At 36.3% G+C, this 16,207-nt stretch overlaps 1 long non-coding RNA gene across 1 annotated transcript in view; it reads left to right on the top strand.

Annotated features, from left to right (window-relative positions):
* Positions 1-10,993, top strand: part of LOC143711023 (uncharacterized) — a 32,456-nt gene extending 21,463 nt beyond the window's left edge. The window contains exons 2-3 of the long non-coding RNA XR_013194729.1: positions 3,713-3,803; positions 9,211-10,993. This is a non-coding gene — a long non-coding RNA (uncharacterized LOC143711023). The remainder of the gene's footprint in view (positions 1-3,712; positions 3,804-9,210) is intronic.
* Positions 10,994-16,207: the final 5,214 nt, after the last annotated feature.

Genomic DNA, 16,207 nt, shown 5'->3' with positions numbered 1-16,207 from the left:
ATTAATTAACTATTTGACAAATTATTTGTAAATACTTTATTACACTATACTTACTATAAAGTGTTTTCAAACTTTTTATTCTAGCTTCATACATTTTTTTATCAGCGCTTGAATAAGTGTGGATAAAATAACGCAACATTTTGAACAAAAAGCTGAGAAACAAGTTTTTTTCTTCAAAGACTACAATGTGTGTAAGCAATACTTTTATTGCTTATTTCTGCTGCTTCTTCACCTGTGTTTTGATCAGAAGATTCTGCACTCTTTCAGAAGATGTGTAATAGTGTCCACTACCGTATAACAGTGAAAAAGCCAGGAAATGATGTCAGTGGCAGGAAAGTTGTGTCATAAATGACGGAAAATTCCGCCAATGGTGGGTAAAGAGTTAATACCGAGTGACAATTATATTTTGACTATGTATCACAATATCAAAACGGCAAGCTCTGATAACCTTGCATGATTGACCTACCCAGAGCTACCCAGACCTGATTGACTCATGCCGTTGCAATGTTTACCGGTTGCGTTTCATTCCTTTTCTTTTTTCTAAGCAATTAGAAACAAGACGTCCGCTGTAGACGTGCCAGGGCTGTGCAGTTTCCGCTCATGTCAGTTGTAAAGGGCTTAACCCTACTCAGGCCTGTTTATTTGCATCCCTCAGTAAGTTTCGCCCATCAACAAGAAAGCCTCATGCTACTGTACCCCAATAAAACCAGAAAACACAGTCAGGGATGGCATGAACTGACTCTGAAGGACAGCTATTGTGGATGCTGCCAGTGCCCAACAAGCCCTCTTTATGATAGCAGGAATTATGATGGCCATGGATATGTGAGATCGCTGGTGGCGAGCAAGATAAGTCGAGTAATTGTCACTTACTGTAACAGCGACTCCCATTCATTAAAGGCCCGTGTCTAATAAACTACTGGAGGAAAGGAGGCCAGCTGTACTGTGAAGCCTCACACAAGGCGGCTCTTTCTCTGCGGCCGCAAACTTTGTCAAAAGGCGAAACTGTCTATGGTGCGCTCTGTGATTCAACAGAGATTCCAATAGAGGTTTGTCTTGGGGAGCAAACAAGGGCTTCGTTTTGTCAAAATAGGGTGTTCAAGAGGGACAGCAAAAACTGATATAGCTTCTTCTTTAGACCAGTTCCAGTTATGTAAACTGGAAAACAAACAATTCAAGGGCTGTTCCTATTATTACTTTCAGCAATAGTTGATCACAAAACTTGACCAAATTTGTCAAGGGGCAAAGATTTTTTTCTAAAAGTATTATTTACATTTCATGACAATTAAGCACATTTCCACCCAAAAGTCTCATTACTGAAATGCAAAACAATAATTTAATTTTATGATAGCATTTTGAAATCTTATTTATTTTTTAATTAACTATCAATATTTGTTAAAATAGTAAATATTGTTTGTACATAATTTATACAATTATTTGTTCTGTTGCCTTCAATTTATGCTGATCGTTTTTTAAATTGCCTCTAATTAATTATCGCTCAATTGTCAGTCAATAATAGAAACACTCCATAAAAATAAACAAAATTAAAGCAAGTTGACTTCATTCTCTTCATGCTATATATACAATATATATATATATATATATATATATATATATATATATATATATATATATATATGTCAGTATATATATTATATATCACAGTAACACATTTTGCTGCAATTAGTTATAACAACTTAAAAAAGTATGTGTTTGTGGTTGACTTAAAATATTAAGTTTAATTAAATGTAGTTTAGTTAAGTTGGATATTTAAGTTATCTCAACAAATTTTAAGTTTAAACAACACATTATTTCTTATTCTAATATTGAATTTTAAGTTGTGATGAATAATCACAGCAAGTTGGTTAGTTGATTCATAACCTATCATAAAAAGTTAGTACTTAAATTACTTAGAGTCCTTGCATTACAATGGCTTCCTCATCTCTGAATTCTTACATTTTCTCTTCTAGAGAGAATAAGAAACCAGATGAATTGAGTAATCCATAAATAGAAGCCCTCCAATTCCTCTACCCCAAATTGTTCTGTACAGTGAAGTGAATTCCAGAGGTGCTTCAAGAGGAACACATGTCCTGAAGTATGCTGACATTTGAATGCATTTCTAGGGTGACAGCAGAAGGAACCCTGTTGAATTGGGGTGTCTTTGCTGGATCATGTTGAGCCATTGTGTGTCCTTCTCAACTTCCTGTCAGTAACTGTCTAAGGGGGACATGTACTAACTTTTTGGAATGTATCAAGTCCTTGTGAACTATTTCCTTTCTTTTCCAACCGCTGTTTGCTTCTTTATAAAGTTCCTTTTTCTAGCCTTTTAAACTGAAGCAGTGGACCCTGTATAATGGTAAATATAGCATAGGAACAATGTCCTTCTGTATAATCTGCTACATTTTTGCAATCCATTGCCAAACAAGCCATTGCAACTTTAAAAAAATATAATTTTTTAGCAACTTTACTTGCTGTAACTCAGCAGCTAAACCTCTTCCTAAACTCATCCGGAGAGACGTGGGTTTATATTTACAGAGTTATACCAATTTTGCAGGGACTCAAACAGAACTCCCATAAGGATATTTGCTGTCATTAACTGTGCTCATGGCGGTTTAGCACAGACCAATTAAGACTCATATTTGCTTATACAGTTGTTATGTTTCTCCATGGACCATTGTGATTGGGGCCATACATCCCATTGTTTTCCAATAATTAATGATACTTTTGTTTACTTTGGACTTTACAGGGATATGAGTATAAGAAGGCTCAAAGAATGGGAAAGATATAAAGTAAAGTACAATTCAAACACACAAGGCACTAATGACAAATGACTAACTTCAGAAGGTCAGAATAAAAGTCAACAAAGAGAGCAGCTTCACTCCTGAATCAAACCAAAGATCCGTTGAGGAATACAAGGATAAGGTTGAGGGAAGTGTTGTAAGAGAAAGTTGGATTATGGAATCCAAGGGTGAAGTGGGATTGACTCCATCTGTCGAGAGGGTCTTCCAGTCGACTTTGGCCCACATGCTGGATGCTGGCTCAGGAAGCTCTTTCACACTTCCTCCCGCAGTCCTAGACATGGTCCTCGAAGGGGGAGTGTACCAAAAGGCATAGCCTCTATCTAAGGGTCTTTGTCCCTATGGGGGGCAAACAGTGGGATCCTACAGGAAAGGAAACACACGCCCCCTCCTTCAACAACAGCAGGAGGAGAAAGAAAGCACATTACATGCTTGAAATCAGCCCTCTTCCATTATTTTAGTGGGGGGACACTTTCGCTTTCAGACGTGCTCTAGAAGTTGGGAGTTGCGAGATGGGCAGATGAGATTTTCCTTGGCTCAAATCACAGATTTCATGAATGCACCTGCTATTGTGCCTCTCTGCATTGTTTTGGTGTATTGTTGAGTGTCACATATCAGTAATGGAAATGAGGCAATAAAACGAAAGGGAAGTTGATATCAGTTTCCCCTGTACACAAAGTGTGCTACAAGCCTGGTTTTCAAAAGGAAGTTGGTTTACTCAAAACACAGGGCAGAAAAAACTTATTAGCTACTCGATTATCAGACTACTCATTCATAAGTTGCGGCAAGCATGTAAATGTACAATAATAGACACACCTCTACAGTCTACAATAATACCGCTGTACATGCACACTTGAATGACAGTCGATGTTTGACTTGATCTTTCCCTCTTCTTTTTCCCTCTTCTTTTTTTCTAGTATTTTTTCTACTCAAGCATGGCGGTGATAATTGGATTGTGTGGACACCTGTATGAGTGCAGTATATCCAGGGGATTAGAGAACGGGATGGGTAAGTCAGCTCAAATTATTGTCATGCTAACCCATACAACTGGCAGCCGTAGCCCCCTACTAGTGACTAAAATAAGGTCACAGCGGTCCCAGAACCTGTCCAACCTCAACAACCTCTAGAGCCATAAATGTACAGGGGATTTTACCAAAACTAGATCATAACTCAAATGGTTATTTGAAAATCCACACAGTTCCAACATTGTTTATCATGCAAAAATTTACTTATTTCTAAACTGGAAAGAAATTTAAAAAATTTACCTTTGGGGTACAACAACTTGTCCATTGTCCCAGTACCCTCAAAGGGGCATATTTGTATCTTATCTGCCTCTAAAATGTACCTTAAGTGTACTCCTCTGAGGAACCAATATGATACTTTTAGGGATAAAAATGTATACAAATGTGTAATTTTAAGGGGTCTGCCTTAGTGACAAACTGTTGAACCCATAAAGGAACAAATTTTGCACATTATAATTTTCTGATAGTGTAAATGCCTCTTGAATTTATATATTCACAGAAGCCAATTATTCACCACACAACCTGTTGTGGGCAGCACAAAGCATATATTTATCTTGTATTTAAGCCGTATTTAATTCAATCTGGTTTGTATACTCATGTTGGCATTAAAGTCAATGATGTGACTAAATGTTTTTATTATATCTATGAAATTATTCAAAAATACATCACAAATATTGGTCACACATATAATGACTTACCTATACCTCTTTTATTAAGCATGTTTTTAATTTCCATATTAAACATTTACTTAGATATTTTTCTGGGTTATTGAGTAAAACATGCCGGGGTTACACAACTGTTCTTATATTACAATGAAGAAAAAAGCCTGACTGAAAGAATTAAATTCTTAATATGAAAACCTTATTAAGGTAAAAGATGTTATTACTTTCTACTTGATGGTTACACCACATGCCATTTTATGATAACTTCTTGAAAATTATATTTTAAATTTGGTCACAAACCAAAATTATTATAATATTCAATTCAATTCAATTCAAATTTATTTGTATAGCGCTTTTCACAATACACATTGTCTCAAAGCAGCTTTTCAGAAAGTGCATTTCGGAAATGTAAATAGAAAAATACAGTTAGTTAATCATGTATTAATTTATGGCATAACATATCGCCGGCTTTGAGTCGTCTCTTCACAGGCGTCGAGTCGTCTCTTCACAGGCGTTGGGGCATCTGAAGTCTCCGTGAGAGTCTGGATACAAACTGGAGCTGACGAACGCTATTTACCTCGGGACTAGCGTCCCGAGATAACAGCAGAAAGGCAGATGGGAAATAATTAGCATAGCTGATGTTCATAATGTTAATGCATTCGAACTGATTCAGCAGTAGTATTAAAGGTTAAGCATTAAGTGAATGCTTGGTTAAAGAGATGCGTCTTTAATCTAGTTTTAAACTGGGACAGCGAGTCTGAGTCTCGAACAATATCAGGAAGGCTATTCCAGAGTTTAGGAGCTAAATGCGAGAACGCCCTCCCTCCTTTAGTGGACTTAGATATCCTAGGAATGACCAGAAGCCTCGAATTTAGTGATCTTAAAGAGCGCGATGGATTGTATGGCGATAGAAGGTCTGTCAAATACACAGGAGCAAAACCATTTAGGGCTTTATAGGTCAGTAGGAATACTTTGTAATTGATACGTAACTTAATAGGTAACCAGTGTAGAGATGATAAAATAGGTGTTATATGATCATATTTTCTTGATCTAGTAAGAACTCTAGCGGCTGCATTTTGCACTAACTGTAGCTTGTTTATTGAGGATGCAGGACAACCAGCTAATAAAGCATTACAGTAATCTAGTATCGATGTCATGAATGCATGAACTAGCTTTTCTGCATCAGAAACAGATAGCATGTTACGTAGCTTAGCAATGTTTCTAAGGTGGAAAAAGGCTGTTTTTGTAACATATGAAATATGATTTTCGAAAGTCAAGTTGCGGTCTAGTATAACACCCAGGTCTTTTACTGTAGTGGATAAAGTAACAGGACATCCTTCTAAATTAAAGTTGTATTGTAAGGGATTTTGTGGGTAGTTTTTTGGACCAATAAGTAGTACCTCCGTTTTATCTGAATTTAATAGCAGGAAATTACACGTCATCCAGCATTTTATATCATTTAGACACTCTGTCAATTTAGATAAGTTAGTGTTTTCATCTGGTCGTGATGAGATATATAATTGAGTGTCATCAGCATAACAGTGGAAATTAATTCCATGTTTTCTTATAATATTACCAAGTGGCAGCATGTATATTGAGAATAGCAGAGGGCCTAACACCGATCCTTGCGGCACTCCATAGTCTACTGGCGTTATCTTTGATTTTTCCCCATTTAAACAGACAAAATGGTAACGGTCTGATAAGTACGATCTAAACCAGCTTAATGCCTGTCCCTGAACACCAGTGTAGTTTTGTAGTCGATCCAAGAGTATTTTATGATCGATAGTGTCGAACGCAGCGCTAAGATCGAGTAGAACTAGTATTGAGATACAGCCTTGGTCAGAAGCTAAAAGTAAATCATTTGTAATTTTAACTAGCGCAGTTTCTGTGCTATGATGCGGTCTGAATCCCGACTGGAATTTTTCATAGATATCATTTTCTTAATAATCATTATCATTTTCAATAATACAGTTGAATGAACTTTAACTAGAGTTTTAAAACCTTTTTCCTAGACATTCTTGAATGTCATTGATCCATTAACCTAACTGACCCAATAACCTGACAGACATCAACAAAATATTTGGGAAGTGTTTTCATTTATTTATCCTAACCATGCACAAATATGTGGTTAGTTGCATTTTAATGTTTGCATTTAGCATTTCCCCTTCACTTGTGAGCCATTTTGAGGTCCCAACCAACCAGTTGAGTACCACAGCTTTAGTAGATGAGCTTTTACACAAGATTAACTTTTATTTGTTAAGAAAGTCTAAGGTATATTGTATCGTTTAGTTTCAGTATCACATTCTGTCCTTGGTGCACGAAGGATAAATGTTGGACGCCACTGCCAACAGCCCTTGTATGAGCTCGTCAGGGCGGCCATCGTTAGCAGGAGTTGGTAAACAGAGCGTGGAGTGTGTGGAAGGGGGGCAGAGGTGCTGAAAGACGAGACGGCAATAGTGAAACTCAAGCTTGTTGGAGTAGGAAAGGGGGTGGTTGTTTGACCACCGGGATGAGCGATGAGTCGACGGTCCCATCAGAAAGCACTGCCACGGCAACAGCGCGGATTCACTAGGTGTCGTCTAGGCAGGTAATTCATCAGCCCATGCCGGGGCTGGGCCTCCGAAAAACTTCCCATGGTCACTTCAGAGTGCGAATACGTAATGAGCTGGAGGGCTCCACATTTGCCACGGCTGATTAGACGAGAACAATGGGCCCAAACAGAACTGGCAGCCCTCACAATGGGGACTGGAAAGCCTCAAGGCGTTGCCTCCATATTTCTAGGGTAAGAAGAGAGAGAGAAAAGTGAACAAAACTGTAGTTTATAACTGTCTGCTCTCTTTCGGATGGCTGTTGATCATGTACGACACTTTGTCACTAGACTTCCGAGAGTTTGTATGTGTGGTAAGGTTACGCTAAAAAGGCTAAAGAATGATGGGGAAACGAGGTGTCCTTAATATATTTTAATTAATAGACAGACAAACTGTAGCCATTTTTAAAATAATGCAAACAATAAGAAAGATTCGGATCACGATTATTAAAATTAAGTAAAACCGAAACCATAAAAAATTGTTGCTTGAAATAAATAAACATTAACTCAAAATAAGTATTAATAAACTAGATAACGCTTTAGTTTAGGGTCCAATTCTCACTATTCACTAGTTGCTTATTAGCATGGATACTACTAGGATTTTGGCTGTTTATTAGTACTTATAATGCACATATTAATGCCTTATTCTGCATGATCATATTTTACATCCCTTAATCCACCCGATACCTAAACTTAACAACTACCTTACTAACTGTTAATACACAGAAATGTCGAATCGATAAATCGCATTTAACATAAAATATTGTTTATATAATATATGTGTGTGTACATACACACACACACACACACATACAGACACACACCAATATAAATATATATATATATATATATATATATATATATATATATATATATATATATATATATATATAACATATATTTTTATGCATTTAATATCATTTGAAAATAACGTTATTTGAAGAAAATGTTAGTGGTCAAAAGAATTCGCCCCAAAATCTGTAGACATGGAATTATTTGCCCATTTTATCAGCAGCAGATGAAAACGAACACAACCAGTGGTTTAATTTGAGATTTCATTCATGTCTGTAGCAGAAATTGTTCAGGACGAGTTGAAACAGTCAATAAGTATGAGCAATATTAACATGGATTTAGCAAACTCCACTAATACTTAAATAAAAAGTGTCACTTAATTCCTATGAAATTGTTAAATTCTTTTCGTACTGATTATTTGTGTGCAATATTAACATGATGTTTATAGCTACAGTACATTTAAATTAACAGTCCTTTTCTGACCAACCAAAAATGTGATAATCTTAACTAAGCAATTTGGCCTGGAAAGAGATCAACGTCATTAGTGTCTTTTGTTTGACAAAGAGGAACTGGCTTGTGCAGAGCGTTCAATCTCCACAGTAGGCATATCTCTTTGAACACACTCTATGAAATGAGTTTCTGTATCAGTTGGAGACAGTTTCGCTCTCCACTTAAAAAATAGAGATGATGGGAGGGAAGCCCCTGGAATATTTATTGGGAGGGAGGAATAAATCCACAGCCCACTGACAATGTTCTCTTTTTGGTCACATGTTCTTCCCGTTCATCACTGTTTTTCCAAGTACTTAACGGTATTTACATATTATTTCAGTGTAGCGCGGCAGATACGCGCAGTGGCGCAGCCCAGCAATGAGCCGCTGAAAGAATTCACGCTTAATTGTATTTCATAAATCATATTGGGAACCCCTTCAGAATAAGCTCCCTGTAACAAAATGATAAAATGGCCAATTATGAGAAAATTCCAGGGTCCTTAATTTACTAAACACACTCCGGAGAGACTCTTTTGAGAGCAAAGATAGACTCCTTGTTGAATTGTTTTCCTTTAGTAAATGGAGTGGCTTTATATTATATTACTAAATAAATTATCATTCATGTTTGTGATCATTGGTCCTTGTTTTCGATGCTTTCTCTGAACATTTACACTCACAACATCCATCACTGTGACCAAATGACCACTATGACCTTTCCCCTTCCATCAGGAGGATTGGACCTAAACTAGTGTTTGCAGTCTAAACTATAGTCTTTTGAACGCAAATAACTGGAGTGATAGGTAGAGATAGCAGCTCCATCACTCTCAGAACTGCTCAAATTCCTAATCAGAGTATTTGTTTTAGGTTTTGCAGGTTCTGACCAAACCTGCGGATCAGTTCTCCTGATCTGTCGTCTCCCGAAGGGCCAGATCTGCACACTGGGGATGGCAGTGTCGGCAAACTTGCCGCTTCAACTTTGACCTTTCAGTAAACGCATACGTTGGATCCAGACTACATATGGAACTCTTTGGACTACTTATACCAAAAGAAACTCAAAGTGTTACTACATATTTTTTATTATAAACATGGATTTATTTTGATGGTCCCTTTTGAACATTTTGTTGACTATAAGTAACTTTGCACCTGCATTTCAAATAGCAGTCATTAGAGTATTAGTGTACAGTCTGCTTAATATCTGATAACTCTTCATTGTGATGCTCCTCACAATCATTCTACTGACTATAGTAACTTTGCAACTACATGTCAACTAATCATGAGTGATTTCTCTTTTTGATTGCACAAAGTCTTGTTTTTTGTTTGATACATCAATGAGATGTCTTTATTTATTTTATTTTTGAGAGAGAAGTTTAATGCACTTCATATGTTTATTCAAACACAATAAAGTTTTATACGTTTTTATTTTATTAACACAAAATAAAGCCATCCTTACAGATTGATATTCTATTGATTGTTAACTGCACTACTACATCCACTGAATTATAATTTTTTTTTAGTACAATCAACTTGGCTATTTAAGTCATTTCAACTTAAATTACATTAATCTGACTTTATGAGTTGAATCTTGTATAACTTACAAAATGTTTTTTTGATTAATTAAAATAATGTAAAAATATATGGTATTATTGGTCACATAATTTTTAGAGTGTCATTAAACTTCAATAGATCAATTGAAGCTGAATAATAACTTGAAAAGCTGAAGACATATAAGCTTTTAAATATTTTGTTGTAACAAAAAGATAAAGGGACTCAAATGAGTATGTGAATTGTTTATATGAATTGATTCTTTGAAGCGAAACAACCTAATGAAGTGATTCACTAATATCATCGGCACTTTTCAAGACTATTTAGGATGGTTTAGGAGAGTGTTAGATTATCTCATTTAGATGGAAAGCTTAAAACATGCTTTGTCATGCTGCTCGTTGGAGAAAAAAAAATAGTTTGATACTTTGTTAGTAATACTCATTTGTAAAATCAAATGTTGTGGACCGTATACATGACTTATGTTCAATGGTATGGAAATAAAACAAAAAATATATTTAGCAACTTTTTGTTTTTCAATTATCTTAATGTTAGGACTTTTGTCAGCAAATATTGATAAAAGCAATCAATTGAGGCATTTCATGTATGTAATTGCATTGAAATAGTTTATCTCTTGACAATTGTAAATCAAGTATTCAAGAATGTGTAAAGAGTAAAAGGGTCGAAGACATATAAGAGTGTTCATCACAAAGAAAAGGAAACAAGATTTTAAAAAATCTGTTTATGTTGGTTTTTACATACGTTTATACAATTTTAAAGAAAGATTTTAATGTCATTAAAAAGTGTTATATTTTCATTAAACCTTGAATAAATGTATGTACACTTTACATTTATCTTATTTAGTTTTAGAGTTTTTTTCTGCAAATATGAATGCTGAATGTCATTCAGGTTTTGGGGAATCGCAACCCCATGACATTTTACTAGCTGAACTAACCTGTCTTCTGTTATTATAAGAGATTTGTCAATATAATTTTGTTTCTACATGTTGGTTGCACCACATGACTTTTACTTGGTGGCCAAAAGTTTTCAAATATTAATAACAAAATGTTTGTTTTTCTAAGTAATACTAATAAAAGACAATGCCAAATTACTTTATTAGGTTTTATTTTCAAGAATTCCATTTTTTTATGAGAGATTGTTTAATTGAGAAATTATATCATGCTGAACATAGTAAAGGTGCATTCAAGTCAATGAATTCAAGTATGAATCGCATTTTTAGTTATAATTTCCCTAAATGATTAGACCTTATCCAAAACATAAGTCATTAAAACCTATATTGATCAACAACTATTTTAAATAATGGAGGGGAAGTGTATATGCCTTAATGTGTTAGAATTTCTACTGCTCTCTACACTGTAAAACAAATATATGATTATTATATGATTAATACATTATGACAACATTTGTTTTTACATTGAAAATTGCTTAACTTATTTTGATGAGTTAAAGCAATGGTTTTTATAAGTTATACAAGATTCAACTCATTTTTTAGGTCAGTTTTAATGTAATTTAAGTTTAAATGACTTAAACATTCAAGTGGATTGTAAAATTTAAAATTGAAGGCAGTGTGTATGTAAATGAGGAGAGTTTATGAGTCATAATTTATCTTAGTGTAGGGCGTCCCATTGGAATACAATAGAGTAAGGGACGGTGTAACTGTAGAGCTCTTATGCAGTATCAGTGTTGCAGGCCTGCGGTGCTGAAACTCTGTCACATCGCTGTCTCTCTCACTCTCGAAGCTCCCAGGCCAGCGCTGGGCTCTCCGCATTCAACACTCTCTTTATTTGAACACAAAGTGCTGTGACACGATTCTCTCCATCAGCTTCCACTGCTTCCTTTTACCACTACCTGCATTTATATTTGGGCACATTCTGGCGTTTGCGGTCACTTCTCAAGTACTTTTTGTGAAAAAGGATATTACCTCACATAATTGACTGGCTTTTGAGCAAGCGCTGAGCATCCATTTGTGACAGAGTGGAGAAGGCCCTGACAAACCTGAGCTCCATCCGTGTTAGGACCAGATTGCACTTTACGTTTTCCCAGGTTAACATCGAATGTTATTAAAGCAAGTTGACCGTGGGGTCAGCCCGAGAGCGGCCCATGAAAACAAACAATTAATTTGGCATGGAGGTGTAATGGGATGATCTCCTGGCAGGGCCGGATCCATTGTTCGACTGGAATTAACCGTGGCAGGTCATGTGTCACTGGGCACTGACCTCAGTCCATTCACTAGCCCACACTTGCATTAGCCATGGCCCGGCGAGGGGTCAAACACAGTTACAAGCCAGCCAAACACCCCTCCCAACACACACGCACACAAAACACACACTGCCTTCCAGTTCCTGGCCACTTCGGACCTCTGCTGGACTTGCCAAACAAAGGAAGGACATTACCAGGAAGGGATATGTGACGGCATCCAGGCCACTTCACTGCACTCATCTCCCAAATCAAGCTTTTTAAAAGTGAAAAAGTAAAGTAACTTTTGTTGTATGTATCGTGGCATTTTAAGGCCGGCATTAAAAGTGCGTTTGGTTTTATCCAAAGCCGATTAACATGTTTCTCACAGCTTTTCATTGTACCGGTTGTAGTATGCGGCACTTTGGAAATGTCCAGTAGGTGGCGCTAAAAGTGCGTTTGGTTTCATCCAAAGCAGATCAACGCTATTCTGGCAATGTCATTACGACGATTGTTGTAAAAAGGAATTGTCCACAGAGTGGCGCTAAAAGCACATTCAGATTCATCCTGAACATTTGAACGTTAATCCTGCAACGTTTTATTACGCTGGTTGCAGGGCTTGAAATCAACTTTTTCGCTTACCAGCCACTGTGGCTAGTGGTTTTCCAAAGTTAAAAGCCAATCAGCATTTTCACTGGCCATAGTTTTGACATCGATGTCATGGGGAAAAATGTCATATATGTATTTTTAATTATATCTCATAATTTGACTGCAGGTTTGTCTGCAAGCGTTTTCTATCTCAACTGTTTACATTCACTGAAAACAGAATTGACTGTGTTTTACGTAAATACTCGCCATTTTGACATTATTTTGTCTGACAGGCGGCTTTACGTATGCACTCACTTTGGGTGTGAATAGGCACAAAAACTGTGGGAAAGACTAAAATTATGTACAATTTTCGCTGAAATTCAAGCCATGTAACACCCAAAATATTTATCCATAGCAAATGAAATGAGTGAGTGTATGGAGGCGGGTTTGTGTGTCAACTCCCTGTCAGAGAAATCATGAGAGAGCAAGAAAGCACAGGTGATATTGTGTATCTGTTCTGCGGAGAATGAGTATTGGAAGCATTTCAGATATTTCAGTGGATATTTCAGATATTAAAGGTGCAGTGTGTGATTTTTAGCGGCATCTAGTGGTGAGGTTACGAATTGCAACCAACAAAAGTTACGGTGGCCGACAGGAGAATACGTCATCGTCTGAGACAGCAGAGAGTAGCAGTTCAGCAATGAGGTTTCTTAACAAGGATAAATTAAGAAATTATGTTTACTTAATTATTCAGTAAAACTGCTCATTCTAAGCTAATACAAATATAATACAATAATACAATATATATATACGAATACAATACAAATATATAGTTATGGATCTTATATTGCATTTCTGTCAATAGATCCTCAGAAATATTACACATTGCACCTTTAATTGTACTTAATTTAAGGCAGCAACTTTTATTTTACAGTATAAGTTTTTTTCCATTTCGCCTATGTTGTCATCTCCTCCTGTGCAATGGAAGATGGCAATATGCCTGTGACACCTTCGAGTGAATCATCACTTATGAAGGTGTATTTACTCAAGTCAAAGTCACCCAGCGCTCAGAGAAGAGTGTTTTAGCACGTTCGCTCTGACATATCCGCCACGGGCCACCCATCAGGACGGCTTTATGTTGTCCTTATGTTGCTGTTATTTCACCGTCTCCCTCAGGCCCGGCTCAAAGTCGCTGACTTCATTTAACGTCAGTCACCCGAGGCGCGAGTGGCTTCGGCGTATGTGGGGGACAGTCAGAGGTGGTTAGCGCTAGTGCACCTGACAGATGCGCAGTGCAACTGTGGCATGTTCGAAAAACATCTGATCCCATAGCCTCGGGCCACAGATACCACAGAAATGTGTTGTGTGGATGTTATGCAAAATGATATTCGTGCTGGTAATCCTATTTAGCATACATCTGGGATGTGACTGCGGGTATTTGTTCTAGAGCGTTTCACAGGTATATCATCCATATTTAAATACAAGCAAACAACAGCTGCAAGTTGATGTTACTCATTCTCATCCGTTGTGATGGGCAGACTTCAGGAGACTGGCGTCTCGTTCTCCATTAATTGATTGGGTGTTGAGTGGGTGGAAAAGGCCGAGCCGAGGCCCCAAAGCGCAGCGCCTGAATTAAAACTTCAATCCCCCATGTAAGACTCAATTTCATCCGTGACCCGACATTATACAAATGAGAAGGGAACTGATAGATGCCTCCTCTGTAGATGGAGTCCCCAAGCTTTTGGCCTGCAATGGGGGAAGGGGATTGACCCGACTGCTCATCTCGTCTTTTCATTGTGAAACAGCAGAGAGAGTTTGAAGGATCCCTTGAAACACTATCATTTTGTAAAGCGTCAACAAGATATCCGGAGTTAAATTATCTCTCCCACAAACGGTTTGATGGAAAGAACCTTCACGTTCAAACTCAGGAGACTCATTTCTTCAGATTGGGATATTTTCACATTTGATCCAATCCTGAGTGTGATTCATAGCGTATTATTTGATTCCTGAACCATGGTACTTCAATGTGAAGATAAGCAGCAACTGTTTACTTCTAACACTAAAAACATTCATGTTTTGCCTGGATTTATGAAGCACTTGCATCTGTTTTTGAGAAGAATAAGGTGCGTGTTGAGGGGAACTTCAACATGACTAACAGCAATGATAAATGTATTATAGTATAATAGGCAAATTACACATCATTAATAGTGGTTCATTCCGCAGGTTAGGATTGCTTTCAAACCACAAAATTGTGAAATATTATTGTAATTTAAAATAGCTGTGTTCTATGTGAATATATTGTTAAATGTAATTTATTCCTGTGATCAAATAAGATTTTTTTATCATTATTACAGTCTTCAGTTTCACATGATCCTTCAGAAACACACACACACACACACACACACACACGTATATATATATATATATATATATATATATATATATATATATATATATATATATATATATAAAAGTTCTGATAAAAAATAATGCAAATATTTTTTTCAGTCTAAATATATATATATATATATATATATATATATATATATATATATATATATATATATATATATATATATATAATGAAAAAATATTTTCATTAAGTTTTATCAGAACTTTCAACTTAGATAATTAATGTGGTCCAAATAACATTATTTTGAGTTTCTATTTATTAGTTAATCTCCTTAATCTCAAATTTTTAAGGCAACCAGGTAACATTCATTTATATATATGTATATATATATATATATATATATATATATATATATATATATATATATACAGTGTATATATATATATATATACACACACACACACATACATATATTAGTTAGAACTGGCAGAATAAACAACCATTGGCAATGTATAATTTCCTGTTATAATTCTATTAATTTCTAAGGCAGCTGGTCATTTACAGTAGCAAGTGCAATAGTGCAGGATAAGGTTTGGCTGAAAGACAAAAACATGATTGAAACACTGATTGATTGATTGACTGAAGAATAACCGATCATATGATCATCTTGTTGATTGCAGGACAATCGGACACATCATCTCGCAGAAGTGGCTCCTTAAAACGGGTGACAGTGCCATTTGAACGGCACGGAGGGGCCGCTATGAACCGATTCGTACATCCTTTCATTGGCGTGATGACTGGGCATATTCTTTATTCTTATGGACACCATGGGGTAGGACGATGTGAACAGTGCAGACTTCATAAGAGCCCACACAAGATGACTGTCTGCTCTTGACTGAGGAATTGTTCGTGCTATGAAAACTCTCACAGCAGCAAACTGTAAAGACGGAGGCATATCGCTGCCAGCCGAGATTTGATTTGTTGTTTGGAAACAGTGATGCTTTTGCCTTTGACAGTAATCAATGTCTCTTTTAGGTTCTGGTGCTGGACACGGACAGTTTTGATAGTTTGTTTGTTTTTTGTTATTATGTACAACCCTTTAAATCATATTTCAAAAAGATAATATATTAATGAGTATTATAGAAATGGTGTGGTGAAACCTGTGAAGGTATCATTCTCTCAATA

Source organism: Siphateles boraxobius, unplaced genomic scaffold, assembly GCF_051911475.1.
Source record: "Siphateles boraxobius isolate OS27281-9 unplaced genomic scaffold, OSU_SipBor_1 118, whole genome shotgun sequence".
Lineage (NCBI taxonomy): Eukaryota > Metazoa > Chordata > Actinopteri > Cypriniformes > Leuciscidae > Siphateles > Siphateles boraxobius.
This window is presented reverse-complemented; position numbering and strand designations above follow the sequence as displayed.